This window comes from Uloborus diversus, chromosome 7 (assembly GCF_026930045.1).
Source record: "Uloborus diversus isolate 005 chromosome 7, Udiv.v.3.1, whole genome shotgun sequence".
NCBI lineage: Eukaryota > Metazoa > Arthropoda > Arachnida > Araneae > Uloboridae > Uloborus > Uloborus diversus.
Genome location: NC_072737.1, coordinates 139,716,892 through 139,730,204, shown reverse-complemented (window position 1 = coordinate 139,730,204; position 13,313 = coordinate 139,716,892). Strand labels below are relative to the sequence as shown.

The 13,313-nt window shown below is 33.7% G+C and overlaps 1 long non-coding RNA gene across 1 annotated transcript; it reads left to right on the top strand.

Moving 5' to 3' along the window:
- Positions 1 to 4,691: 4,691 nt before the first annotated feature.
- Positions 4,692 to 12,527, top strand: LOC129225665 (uncharacterized). The gene is made up of 3 exons (XR_008580744.1): positions 4,692 to 4,844; positions 8,063 to 8,271; positions 12,354 to 12,527. It is a non-coding gene; the product is annotated as an uncharacterized LOC129225665 (long non-coding RNA).
- The last annotated feature ends 786 nt before the right edge of the window (positions 12,528 to 13,313 follow it).

The window sequence follows — 13,313 nt, the reverse complement described above, 5'->3', positions numbered from 1 at the left end:
CACACATGCGCCTACACAAACACACACGCTCATTCATACACTCACACGCTCGTGATTGTGAAAAACATAGTTTGAATTCAAGATGCCAAAAATTCAAATGATTATTATATATATATATATATATATATATATATATATATATATATATATATATATATATATATATATATATATATATATATATATATAGATATATATATAGGGGGGGATTTCTGCATGATTTTTTAACATGGGATGGTAATAACACCTTTTGTATTTTTTATTACAAACGAAAGCATCATTATCTGCAAAATAAATGTACATGTCTAATGAACTATTGTAGTTTTACCAAGACACATATTTTGTTGTTCAAAAAAAAAGCCAAACTGCATCCTTCCTGAAAACTTCAAAATTTAAAAATTCAGGATGGCAAAATTCCACTTTGCAGGAGAATGACCCATACATTTCCAAATTTGTCATCGTTGTTTCTTTAATTCGATTTTTAGCTTTCATGTATCAGCGACACATGAAGTCCCATATCGAGTGCTTTTGAACAATTAAAACAAAATCTCTCAAAGCGTGACATCACTTGTAGATGATCTCAAACCCTTCCGCTGTTACGGCCTTTCAAAGAAGACGAAAGCCAAGCGCATTATATTCTTCTAGTTCGCCGTAGGTCGTGGAATTCTGACCCTTTTATCTTGTCTCATAATAATATTTTAAGTTTATTTAATTTGACAGTTAAAATCTTGTCAAGAATCAATAATAACGAAAAGCAATGACAGCTATATTAAATATAGGATTTTCCTCCGAAATTGACTGGTTAAAAAAAAAAAAAATCCGAACAACTTTGAACATCAATTCGTATTCGCACATAATTTAACTCTTTATTTCTCGCACATCTTTTACAAATTTCAGTATTGTAAAAAGTAAAAAGTCCCAAGAAGGAAATATGCCGCTTTTATGATCGGCAATGTTGCGAAAATAAGGGTAGGAATTCTGTTAAAAATAATTTCTATTCTTGAAAATTCCAAAGTTTCCGGATTTTTCCCTAAAATCTCCTGGTTTATCCCAACTTTTCAAAATTCCTGATTATTTTTACATCTTTATCCACAAGTTGGCTTAGTGTACCAGGTTTTATGTACCAGGTACACTAAGCAATGTTTAATGTATCGGGTTTTTAACTAAACATAATTTTCATTATTGAAATCATCTATGCATCGTAGAATAAGTGTATACAATGGTCAGAAGTCAGTCCAAGGCCTCACAGGCTGGCCAGATTTAAGAGCAGTAAATACGGGACAGGCTTCTATGAATGAAAGGGGGGGGGGGTATTTTTGAGGTTGAGGGCAATTACTGCACTGTAACAAATTTCGGAAACGTTTCTGGATACATTGGAAACGTCTCCGAAATAGTAAGAATCCTTCATCCAATAGCGAACTCCTCATTATTCAGAAAGCTTTTTGTTATTTCAAGAAATCTAGAAGCGGAAGTGAGGCGCAATGCTTCGAAACGTATTTTATCCTTTCAACACTGGCGCCAGTGAGTCGAAAATAACGAGAGCTTATTTTTTCCTTATCTATGGTTGCTGCAGTCAGCAACTGTTTAGCATTGGATTGCTTGTTATTTCATGTCTAGAAAGTAGTAAATTGTGTCGAAACTAATTTTAAGCCTTTGCATTTTGGGCTGCCTTGATTTTTTAGACGATGTACGCAGCTATTAAGTTAATTAATAACGATTTGCTTCTTTACAATTTCCGGTGCGACTATGATTACATATATATTGTGTGTTCAAGCGTGAATAGTTTCAACACCCGTTTTTATACTTAATGAAACGAAACCCTTTGGATTACTTATCCAGTTGTAATGGAGGTACTTAGATTTTTTTCCGCTCATGTTCATTTGTAAGTATTAATGAATATTTTAAAACATGTTTTTATATACATTTATATTTTTGTTGATTTGCATTTGATGAGGCTCCAATTGTAACTGTTTTTGGGTTTATCGAATTAATTTAAAGTTATCCTACATACCTATGTGCGCAGTGTACTATTTGTTGTAACCAATTGAAACTGATTAATTACGCAAAAGAAATAAGATTTATATTTGAAAAGCAATCACAGAAAAGTTATTTTGAAATACTTGGATATACGTACATTGGTTCAAAAAAAAAAAAAAAAAATCAATTGTTTAATTCATTAAAAATATGTTAATGCAAATGTTTTCTAGTATTGTAATATGCTTCACAAAAAATGTGCCAGTATTATTTATCTTTTTCTATTATAATTTATTCATTTATTTAAAAATATTTATACCATTAGAAAATGGCCCAGTTATCTATTAGTAAGCAACATAATTATGCAATTAATTCATGTGCTTATTCATTTTGTTAAATGTGGTTGACAATAAAAAATTCCTTGACATTAGTTGTTCGGTAAATAACATTTCCTTCGTGGATATACTAGTTTAGTGTAGGACAGTCAGGAGGAATGGGGTAGTGGCAAAAATGGAACACGTGCATTTACATGCCGAAATAAAAAGAAATATTATTTCATATCATTGTTTTAAAAGTAATCCTTTTTTAAATACTATGTTATTAATATACAATGTACATATGGGGAGAAGACGAGGGGCGTTCACCACGCAGACTGCCATTGACATTTTCAGGGATTGCTTTTTTTTAAAGGGGGGGGGGGGGGGGGGGGGGGGGGGGGGGGGGGGCGCTTTATTGCATTTTATGGGTTCACCATCACTCTTATGGTGTGAGGGGGGGGGGAATCTCGTATATATGAAATGGAGTAATCATGCAATAGAATTCAATTTTTTAATAAATAAAATATGTAATGTATTTTGCGCACATTGTAAAAATAAAATCAGTAACCTATTTTGATTAAGTATTTATATTTGTGATGAACTGGAAAAGGGCAAAAACAGAAGAATCACCCCGAATGGTTCCAACAGGAGGACTTGGTGTCATATTTAAATTCACCAATTTCTTTGTTGGCCCTTTTCGGTACACTTTGTTCGTCAGAGAAATAGACTTGACGCGAAGGGAAGGTAAGTTCTGTCAAATTTTATCCGAAAATAAAAGCTATCAAGTTTGATACAAGATATGTTTTTAAGTTCTGCATTAAAAATACAATATGTTGATAATTTTGTGTTGAAAATATTGAGAGAAAAACTGAAGTTTAAGATTATTTAACAAACAATCCCACTTTTGAGAAAGAACCCCCCTCCCCTCCTCTGACGATTTTGTGAATAGGAATGAAATTACTATATTATTTCATAAATTTTCAAAAATTTATAACTGTGCATATGTTATGCTGTTAACCATGCTATTTGTCATTAGAAATTCAAAAAAAAAAAAAAAAATCCTCGAATGATTCTAAAATTGTTTGTTTCATTGCTGTTAGATATGAAAGAACTGAAACTGATATGGTATGCAATACTATAGTAAATAATTATATTTTAGAAAAAATCACGGAAAAAGGATTCTGAAATTCTCGGAAACGTTTCTGAAAACTGTTTGGAGAGTTCCGAAATACTCGGAAACGTTTTCGAAACTTTCATGAACCACAGCTGCACAGAATACTCAGAAACATTTCTGGAAATTACGGAAAGACGGAAAGAGGATTCCGAAATACTCAGAAACGTTTCTGAAAATTACAGAAAGAGTATTCCAAAATACTCAGAAACATTGAAAGAGGATTCCGAAATACTCAGATACGTTTCTGGACATTACTGAAAGAAAATTCCGAAATACTCAGAAACGTTTTTGAAAATTTCATGAACCGCAGCTGCACGATATACTGAGAAACGTTTCCGGATTTTTTTTACAGTGTGGATATGGTGTATTTTTAAGGGTTGCTTACGGACGTAGAACGTCTCTTCATGATAAATCTGAAAAATTCAATCGTAACAAAACATTAAACCTTACAAAACGTCACCGATCGAAGTATATAAATCGTTTTCATTGCGATTGACGACGCATGCGCAATAGATATATTTCCTGCATTAGTCAATGATCTAAGAGGTTGCAATCATTCGGCTCCTCATGGTCTGCCGACAAAATCAACACCAAATAAAAACGAAAATAATTTTTGCTTTTGCAGCCACATGATTTTCTTTCTGCTCTTTATTTCACATTTTTTGTTTTACTTTATTTTTTTTCCTTAAAATAATGTCTCCTTTTGTAAAATATTGTTATTAGCTAGAATACGGGACTTTGCCCGTCCTGTATGGAAGTTCTCCGGGATGCGGAACAATTTTTCAAAATACGGGACTGTCCCTTGAAATCAGGGACGCCTGGCAACCCTGGTCTCATCGCCGCCACCACTTTGCAAGGATTAAAATATTTGTGGTTGGTGTACTCATGAAAAATCACCCTAGTTTAAAACTTCCATTTGCCTTTTCGATCAGTTACTTATTTCACCGGGAAAAAAAGTAATGGAAAAAACTGAGACAGCTCTTCCCCCTGAAATATGCATTTTGCATCTCACTTTTTCTCCAAACTTGCCCCCTCACAAGGTCCCACAAAGGTCTGTTAGGGTGTGGTTGATATGCAACTGCCTATTATTACCAGAGACTTCAGAAAAAAATACCCTTGAAATACTGGAGAGCATCTTGAAATTGAAGGTTGTATCATCCATTCAAGATCAGACTATTGAGGAAGGTTTTAATGACGTGCATAGGGCGTGGGGGTCTATAAACCAATCATTGGAGGTTTTAATTACAGGTCCCATTGTCTATGCTTTGATTTTTAATAATTAAGGTCAGATTAATAGTATAAATATCGTTCAAACTTTGTCATTGGTACTTGCTTACCTTTGTAAAGCAACGTATTCCTTTCGCAAGATGAAAGTTATTGTAAGTATATCAACTGTTATATTACTCGTAATGCTTAAAAATTATTACTGTCATTAAAAAGTCACCCGTCAAGGTATGACGGGTTAAAATTGCTTCTACTCCTCTACATCTGAAGGAAGCCATTGCTTGTTAGGTGATATTTTGGTAGTTGAAATTGTAACCCTAACTCCAGTGGATTAACCCATAACTCAGTAGGTAGCGTTCATCGTTGATCCCTTTTTCGTTTCTTCATTCCCCTGAAATGACACAGTTTTACCAGTAAAACAGTTAAGTTACCGGATCGAGTTCAGCCTTGTCAGAAGTCTTTCCCTGCATGTTAAACATTACCAAAACATATTACCAAATTATCATGCCGCGGGGCGAGTTTCATTGTTGGAACACGCGGGTTACTCGATCATCGGCTGTTATATATACGAGGATTTTCTCTTTTAAAAACTGTCCCGTTCATATTTTAATACAGTAATCCCTCATGAATCCGGACTCTATTAAAATCCGGACATCCATTGAGATGTGCGTACTGTATAAATAAAAGACGAATTAGCGCAGTAATGTACTTTTGCAGGAAGTGTTTTTTTTTTCCTCGTAATGTTTTTTTGTAGTTTGCTATTCCATTCTCTTGAATTCAAAATACAACCTTTACTGTGTTTACAGTATGTTTGCATACCTTGGCTTAATTTATAAGTTATTTTGTTTAACAAGACATTTCATTAACTCGGACGAACTGGATTCCCTATTAGTTCGAATTAATGAGTTTTTACAGTACATAGTCACAGGTGCCTCGAGTTAAAATTTTTGAGAGGGTGAAAAGTCTCACTTTGCCGGAAGAAATTCCAATTTAACCGAATAATAAAATACTCTATCAACCTCATATATTTCTATATATAATAGCGGATGACCGAGTAACGCTGACGTCATCAACAATGAAACTCGCATCACGGCATGATAATTTGATAATATTTTTCGGTAATGTTTGACATGTAGGGAAAGACTTTATTTTGACAGGGCTGAACTGGGTTCGGTATCTTAACTGTTTTACTGGTAAGACTGCCAATTTAGGAGAATGAAGAAGGGAAAACGTGGTCAATCATGAACGCTACCTACTGGAGTTTAGGGTTCATCCAGTAGGGTTCGGGTAAAAATTTCACGTTTCAAAATATCACCGAATAGGCAATTGCTTCGTTCAAATTGAGAAGCAATTTTCACCCATCATACCTGGATGGGCGATTTTCTAGTTGTAAAATAATGTTACATTTTGCTTTTTAAAAAACTATTCAGTCATTTTTTTTTTTTTTTTGCATTGCCAAACTTTCGATGCACTTTACGATATTGTATCATCTTTCATATGCTTTGAATCGCAAACTGTGATGCGATACCGCTTATCGCATCACAGCTCGAGGAAGAGGCCAGAGGGGGCCCGGCCCCTCACTTTTTTCAGATAATAATTTATAACTTTTTATTTATTTTCTTTTTTTCTTTCTTTTTTGTGAGTACTACATGCTTGAAAAAAAAAAAAAAAAGATTGTACCGTATTCTTATGCGTATAATCATCGTATTATCTGTTAAAAAAGTGTAAATTAATGAAGTGCGGATTATCTGAGTTTTTTTTTTTTTTTTTTTCTTCCTCAACACCAATGCATTGAACCTCAATGTTTACAGCGGGATTCGCAGAGACAGTTATCCTACCTGTATGTTGTTAATTTTACATTGCTTAAATGTTCCTCTTTCGCGATTCAGGCTATGCAAAATAAACAACATACAGTAAAGGAAGAAGCCTTCATTTGCATAATATTGCTCCGTGTGTCATCCATCTGAGGGGTGACACCCTAAGTGGACTTGCAAGTTTTTGAAAATATGAAGCCAAAATGCATTTTAAGACTACAAGATTGAAAACTTTCTTGGGGGGGGGGGAGGTAAACCCCCAGACCCCTTACTTTTATCTGCTTTCTGTACATTAACTGACTTAAAATTTCGTTCTAACACAAATGTTGTTGTTTCTGAACTGCATTAATTTCATGTTTTCATTTTTACATATATTTTTTTCTTTTGCGTCTGTAGGGGGCGGGGGGGGGGGGGAGTGACACCACAAATTATTACCTCGGGTGTCACCCGTGATAGATACGTCACTGATTTACAGTCAAGTAAAATATTGACAAAATTTGTAAAAATACTAAATTCTTCAACGACGTTTTTTATTTGTTAAAAAATAACAAGAAGTAAGCATTCTCGTTCGTATGAAACTAAATAAAACGCACAAGCAGTGAGTCCTTCAAAAAATAAATCTAATTTTGTTTTCCGTCCATTACCTCTAGCGCTGCTGCAACAAAAACTGAAACTTGATTAAATATCATCTTCATTACCTTAGTAGTAGATGGCTTTGAGAGAGCTCAACTTTGTTCTCATAATATTTTTAAACTCAATTAAGTAGAATTGCAAGCAAACGCGGAACAGTTCAGTTAAGAACCACTCAAACCGAAATGTAGTCGATATTTGCTTGAAATTCTGCCTTAGCTTATTTGTAGCTGTATTGTCCGTAACGCTTGAAAAAACGGGAAAACTGAAAAATCAACGAGAATGAACGCAAATAAAATTTTGTTGAAATTAGCACACTATTTTCAAAGCAATATTCTTCGTTCGCCGTTGGCAACGAGCTTTTGGAGTCGGTGTGTTAATTTTAATGAAATTTTTTTTGTGTCCATTCATTTTGCTTTTGTCAGTGTATTTCCCTCCAGATAACTCTTCTTTATACTATACTGCGTTCATGCGAAGAATAACTAGATGTAAATAAAGAAATGCGCCATTTGGCGACACCAATCACGTGTTTGGCCTAGAAAGAACAAATTGGGGCCATGCAAATGGCGAATGAGAAAACAGTAAAACCTGTAAAGTTGACTACCCTTACAAGTTGACCACCTGCCTAAGTTGACCTCTTTTTTCAGGCACAGAATTACATCTATGTCACATAATTCAACCTCCAAAAGTTAACCACCTGTTTAAGTTGACCACTAAAGTAGTGCCCCGCAGGTGGTCAATTTACACAGGTTTCACTGTACCATTGTTTTTTTTTTTTTAATTTCAAAAAAAAAAAAAAATCCCCAAAAATGGTTTAAAGTGGTAAACTTTCCGGCAACCTGTTACTTTGCTTCTGATCTATCTTTTTCGTGAACGCAGTATAGTTTATTAGAATAATTAAACCTTATTACCGTAATTGCACATTGCAGATCGCCCTCTTCTTGTTCGCCATGGTGGTGTGCGCCATGAGCCAAGGGCCTGCTTACAGTTATGGATACACTAGCTACACTCCAGGAGCCAAAGTGTCTCACTACGCTGCTTCTGGACCATCTTATGCAGTTCCAGCTTATCACCCGGTGTACAACTATGCTCACCCAGCAGCTTATCCCTACAGGCTGTATTAAGCACTTCTACAACGGTAATATTCAACGAAATTTTCTGCAAATATCTTCTACATTTTTACTGTTTTCCACAAACTTTAAAAAAAAATTGCATCTTTCTCCATAAAATCGGTAGTAGCTTAGCTGCCATCACTACTCAGCAGTAACTTATCTGACATAACTGGTGTAAAGTTACACATCGCTTGTGGAAGGTTACACCATGATAGTGTAACTATAGCGTAACTTCTCATTCATTTCTGCGTAAGGTTACACCAGAATTTTCTGTATGTGTACAGAGGAATAGCTTGAAAGGTTACACATTACCAAAATTAAGCTTTCATCTGAATTTCTTAAACGATTTATTAAAATTACGCTTTCTGACAACCAATATACATCAATTATTATAACATAGAATGTTTATTTCTTTTAATATACAAACAAGACATTTTTATTGATTATTTTATGATCTGAGTGGTGACCGAACTCAGAACGTGAATCTCACTGACTCGCAAAGCTACTCGCTCGTAGAGCTTTTACTGCTCGGCTACCTAGGTCGGTTTCCATTTCACTAATAAAAAATTACCTGCTCTGATCCGATTCTGATCTCTGCGCATGCGCTTTGAATTGTACTGAAACCATAGAGCAAGGTTCCTCCAACAATTTCAGTTTTTAAAACAATGATACTACACATTCCAAAATTCGTTAACATTGCATCCATTAATACTGGTAACCTTACACAATTTTTTTACAGTGCATGTATTTGGCACATGGTTTAAGGCCTCGAACAAGAAAATTTGACTTGCGATTTTTCAAAAAAAGAAACTGACCTTTTGTGTTTAAGCTAGTCCGTAGCAAATGTGACCTTTTCAAAACCAATCACTTCATATATTGTAAAAAATAAAGGTCAGTATTTCACAAAGAAATTGGTTATAAATCTATCAAAATTGACCTGCAATCACGAATCTTGACCTTGATCACGAATGAATGGTGCTTTTGATGGTCAGCAGTTTATAAAAGTGCCGTTACATTTGAAGCAGTGAGAAGCAAAGGGATGTAAGTGGGCATTTTCAAGTTTCGAGTAAAACGCGTTTGAAGATAACATCCTAGGTAGGCTTTTATTGATTTTTTTCCTCTTCTAAATCATGCTGTATAGCAGCAACTGCCAGGGCAACTAGTACTATTTCCTGCCCCCAAGACAGAGGAGAGGTTCACCTACCATTTGTACTGGTTATCTCGAAATTTTTAATTTTGCCACTTACATCCCTTTCTTCTCACTGCCTCATTTGTGAAACTCATCACCAGTAAGAAGGTTGTCACTAAATTTTGTGAGATCAACCAATTTCTTGGTGAAAAATTTTATTTTTAACAATTTAAAACTCTTATTACTCTTATGATTATTATTTCGCAATTGTGAATAACTGTGCAGTACTTCAAAAGTTTTTCTTCAGTTCTAAGCCAATGGCAATTAAAAATAGAGTAATTGTGAATCAGAGTTATCCTGAATGCCAGGGGTGCCCATCCCCTCCCCCCCTCAAGTTCAATGGCGTAAACGGCGTAAAATCCCCCCCACCTCATTTTTCTCACCCTCTTCCCCTTTTTTTATTTTTAGCTCTCTTTTTTTATTTTATGCATTTTTAAAAAATACTTTTAATTTAGTTTATTTTTTAAAGTTATCTATTTATTTATTTATTATCATTATTATTTATTTTTGCTTTATTAGAAAAGTTCTGTGCTACGCCAATGACACACACACACACACACACACAAAAACTAAATAAATAAATGAAATAAATATGAACAGAATAAAGTAAAATTAAAAAACAGTTTTAAATTAAAAATAAATCAATAAATGAATTTAAATAAATAAAGTAAAATAAAAATTTACATCCCCCCTTTTTGATGGCGCAACTTGCGCCATAATTCTCCTCCCCCTCCCCCTTCCCCCCTTGTGGGCACGCCTACTGAATGACCTTAAGTGCTTGACGATGCTGAATAGTAATAAAACCAATATTCAAAGTATATTTTAAATGTTTTGAAAATTATTACATTCGTATATTGTAGTGGAGCGACATCGATGAACAAATATTGATGTTTCAAAACACCGTTGTTCAAAATTAAAATAACGATCTTATCGATACATCGACCTAAAAATGTCGAAGTTCAGAAACATTGAGCCTTTTTAATGCATATTCCTGCATAAATAACTCTAAAAATGGTTTTAGTGCTAAAACTAAATCGACAGTAATCTATTTATTAATTACTAGTGGCACCCGCACGGCTTTGCCCGTAATAGAAGATTAAAAGGTCTTTTGGTTCGCCTGTATATTTACAAATAATGAATGGTGCATTTTTCGCCAATTGGCTTGCCCATGTTACGGTTCCACGTTATGACAACTTGGTAATTTACTCGTCCATCTTATGATAATTTTGCTCGGGAAAATGTTCTAAAAATTGGAATAGAAAAAGAACAAAATCGAATTTTTGAAAAATCGCTTCGAGGTGCACACCGTCATGCTACAAACTAATTCTGTGCCAAATTTCATGAAAATCGGCCGAACGGTCTAGGCGCTATGCGCGTCACAGAAATCCTGATAGAAAAGACAGAGATACGGACAGATATCCAGAAAGAGAGAATTTCAGCTTTATTATTAGTAAAGAAGAAAATGTTTAAACTGCTGAAGAAAAGCAAATAATGATGATGAAAATTAATATTAATATCTAGTATAAATTAGTAACGTTTTACAAAGTTGATAACATGCTCAAAAATAACTGAACTTTTTAAAAAATACTAAGCACTGTTCATAATGCACTCAAAAGGACAAAATAACTTCTCTGAGTCAGAAAAAACAATTTAAGTGTTCCTGTAGTTTTTACCAAAAAATGATCCCGAAAGCTAAGAAAAGTGTGGTTCAAATCATGTAGAGAATTCTTATCATTATCGAACTTTTTTTACTTGGAATAATCCAAAACTACAGGAATAAAATGTTCTTTCTGACTCAAAAAAGTTATTTTGTTCTTTTGAGTGCATGATGTAAAAGTGCTTAGTATTTTTTTTTTTTTTTTTTTAATGGGGTCGTTTTCAAAATTTTAAAATTATTTTTTTTCTGAAAGAACATACTTAAAAACATAGGATCTAACCATTTTTTAAATAATTTGTTTAAGTTTAATATTTTTTAAAAATTACCTAAATCGGTGCGCTTCCATTGTTTACATTTCTTGTCGGTGACATCACAAATGATGAAATGCCATTTTGTGTTGCCATTCACAGAGCAAAATATTTAATTCGCATCTTTACTCACGTGTATTGGCAACGATATGGTTAATAGCACGCGTAGAGCGCAATTTTAATTCGCTTCTTGATTATCATAACGTGTAAACGCGGTACAAAATGCGCCAAAGATCATCATTTGTGACGTCATCAAGACCACGCCTTGTGTGCAAAATCGGATATTTTAAAAAATTAATTAAAAAAAAAACTGTTGGGAAAATAAATGAATTTTCTGGGTCCATGTTTTTTTTTTTTTTTTTTTTTTTTTCCCCTGCTTATTCTATCAATTTCAGTGACTAAAAGTACTACTTTTGACTGAAGGAAACAATCCCATTCTGTTATTTTATTCTTTTTAGTGTAAATATATTTTAGAAATAGATTTGCCATCACGAAACTACCTTATTTCTTCATATAAATGCTCCATACTAAAAGCGAAAAAACCGATATACGTGTCTAAAACTTTAAGCAGTTGGCACGAAAAATTAGTCCTTGTTCCTTTCAAGGATTCATTTGCATGCTAATTTAATTAAAACAATTTAAATATGAAAGGTATCCCAAACTAATTTATGTTTCAAAACATACAAGTTACTCGTGGTAAAGATCCTAATATATCTAGCATAATATGAAACATCGACATCGAAAAACCCAAACTCAAAACGTCGATGTTAGAAAAAACATCGACATAACATCGATGTCAAACATCGATGATAATAACATCGATGTTTAACCAAAACATCAACGTTTCAAAAATATCGACATCGATGTCTCGTCTATTTGTGATTTCAAAACTCAATAGTATTGAAAGCTCCATAGATTATGTAAAATTTGAAATTGGATTTTGCTTTTTTACAGGCCTTGAATTCCGGATGAACGCACATCTTTGAATTTATGAATGTCCAAAGACTGCATCGTCCGATGAGTTATCCAGGATCATATCTGCTGTATATGAACGAATGTTGCTCCTTCGTTCTATAAATTTCATTTCAAAATTTTTGTACTTCGAACCATTAAAATCTTTCTTTATTATATCGTCGTATTTGCTTTTTTATATGTTTATGCAATAGTAGTTAATTTTTTATACTTTTGCATAAGACTTTGACACATATATACAGTCGAACCGCGATTTAACGAATTCATCGGGACCGATCCTTTTGTACGTTAAATCGGGGTTATTTGCAATATCGAGGCGTGAAAATTTTTTTAAAAAATTGCACTTACCTTATCTAAAAGCTCAAATAAGCAACTGCGCAAAAATATCCATAATTAGAAAGTGTACACTTTTTATTCAGTACTTCGCGACTTATTACACACAAGTTAATTTGAAATTTTAAAAGTACTGAGTAATAGATATTTGAAAATTTCTTTGATATTTGACTCAAAATAGTTCTCTTTTGACTTTATGGAGAGAAGAAAATACTGTGTTATTGACAGCCTATGCATGAGATATGTTTTTAGTTTTCAGGCCATGTAAAGCATTTGAAAAAGTAACACCTTTAATGGGAGTTTTATTATCGCTTTCGGAAGAATAGCTAGTATTTATTGGTTGCCTTCCCGCCCGTCAAAAGTAGCAGATTCCAAGAAAAGTCTTTTTTTGGTTCGGAAAATATGGATATATGATTTCGAAAACAATCCAGTATTTCCTAACACAAATTAACAAAAAAAATTTTTTTTTTCTGCCGTTAAAATAATTCGTTAATTCGGGGTTTATTATTCGGTAAATAGGGGTTTTTGCCTTCATTTTAGTCGAGTCCAACACCTTAGTGATATAAATTGTAATGTATAATGATCGATACTAACGATCAGTTTCATGAC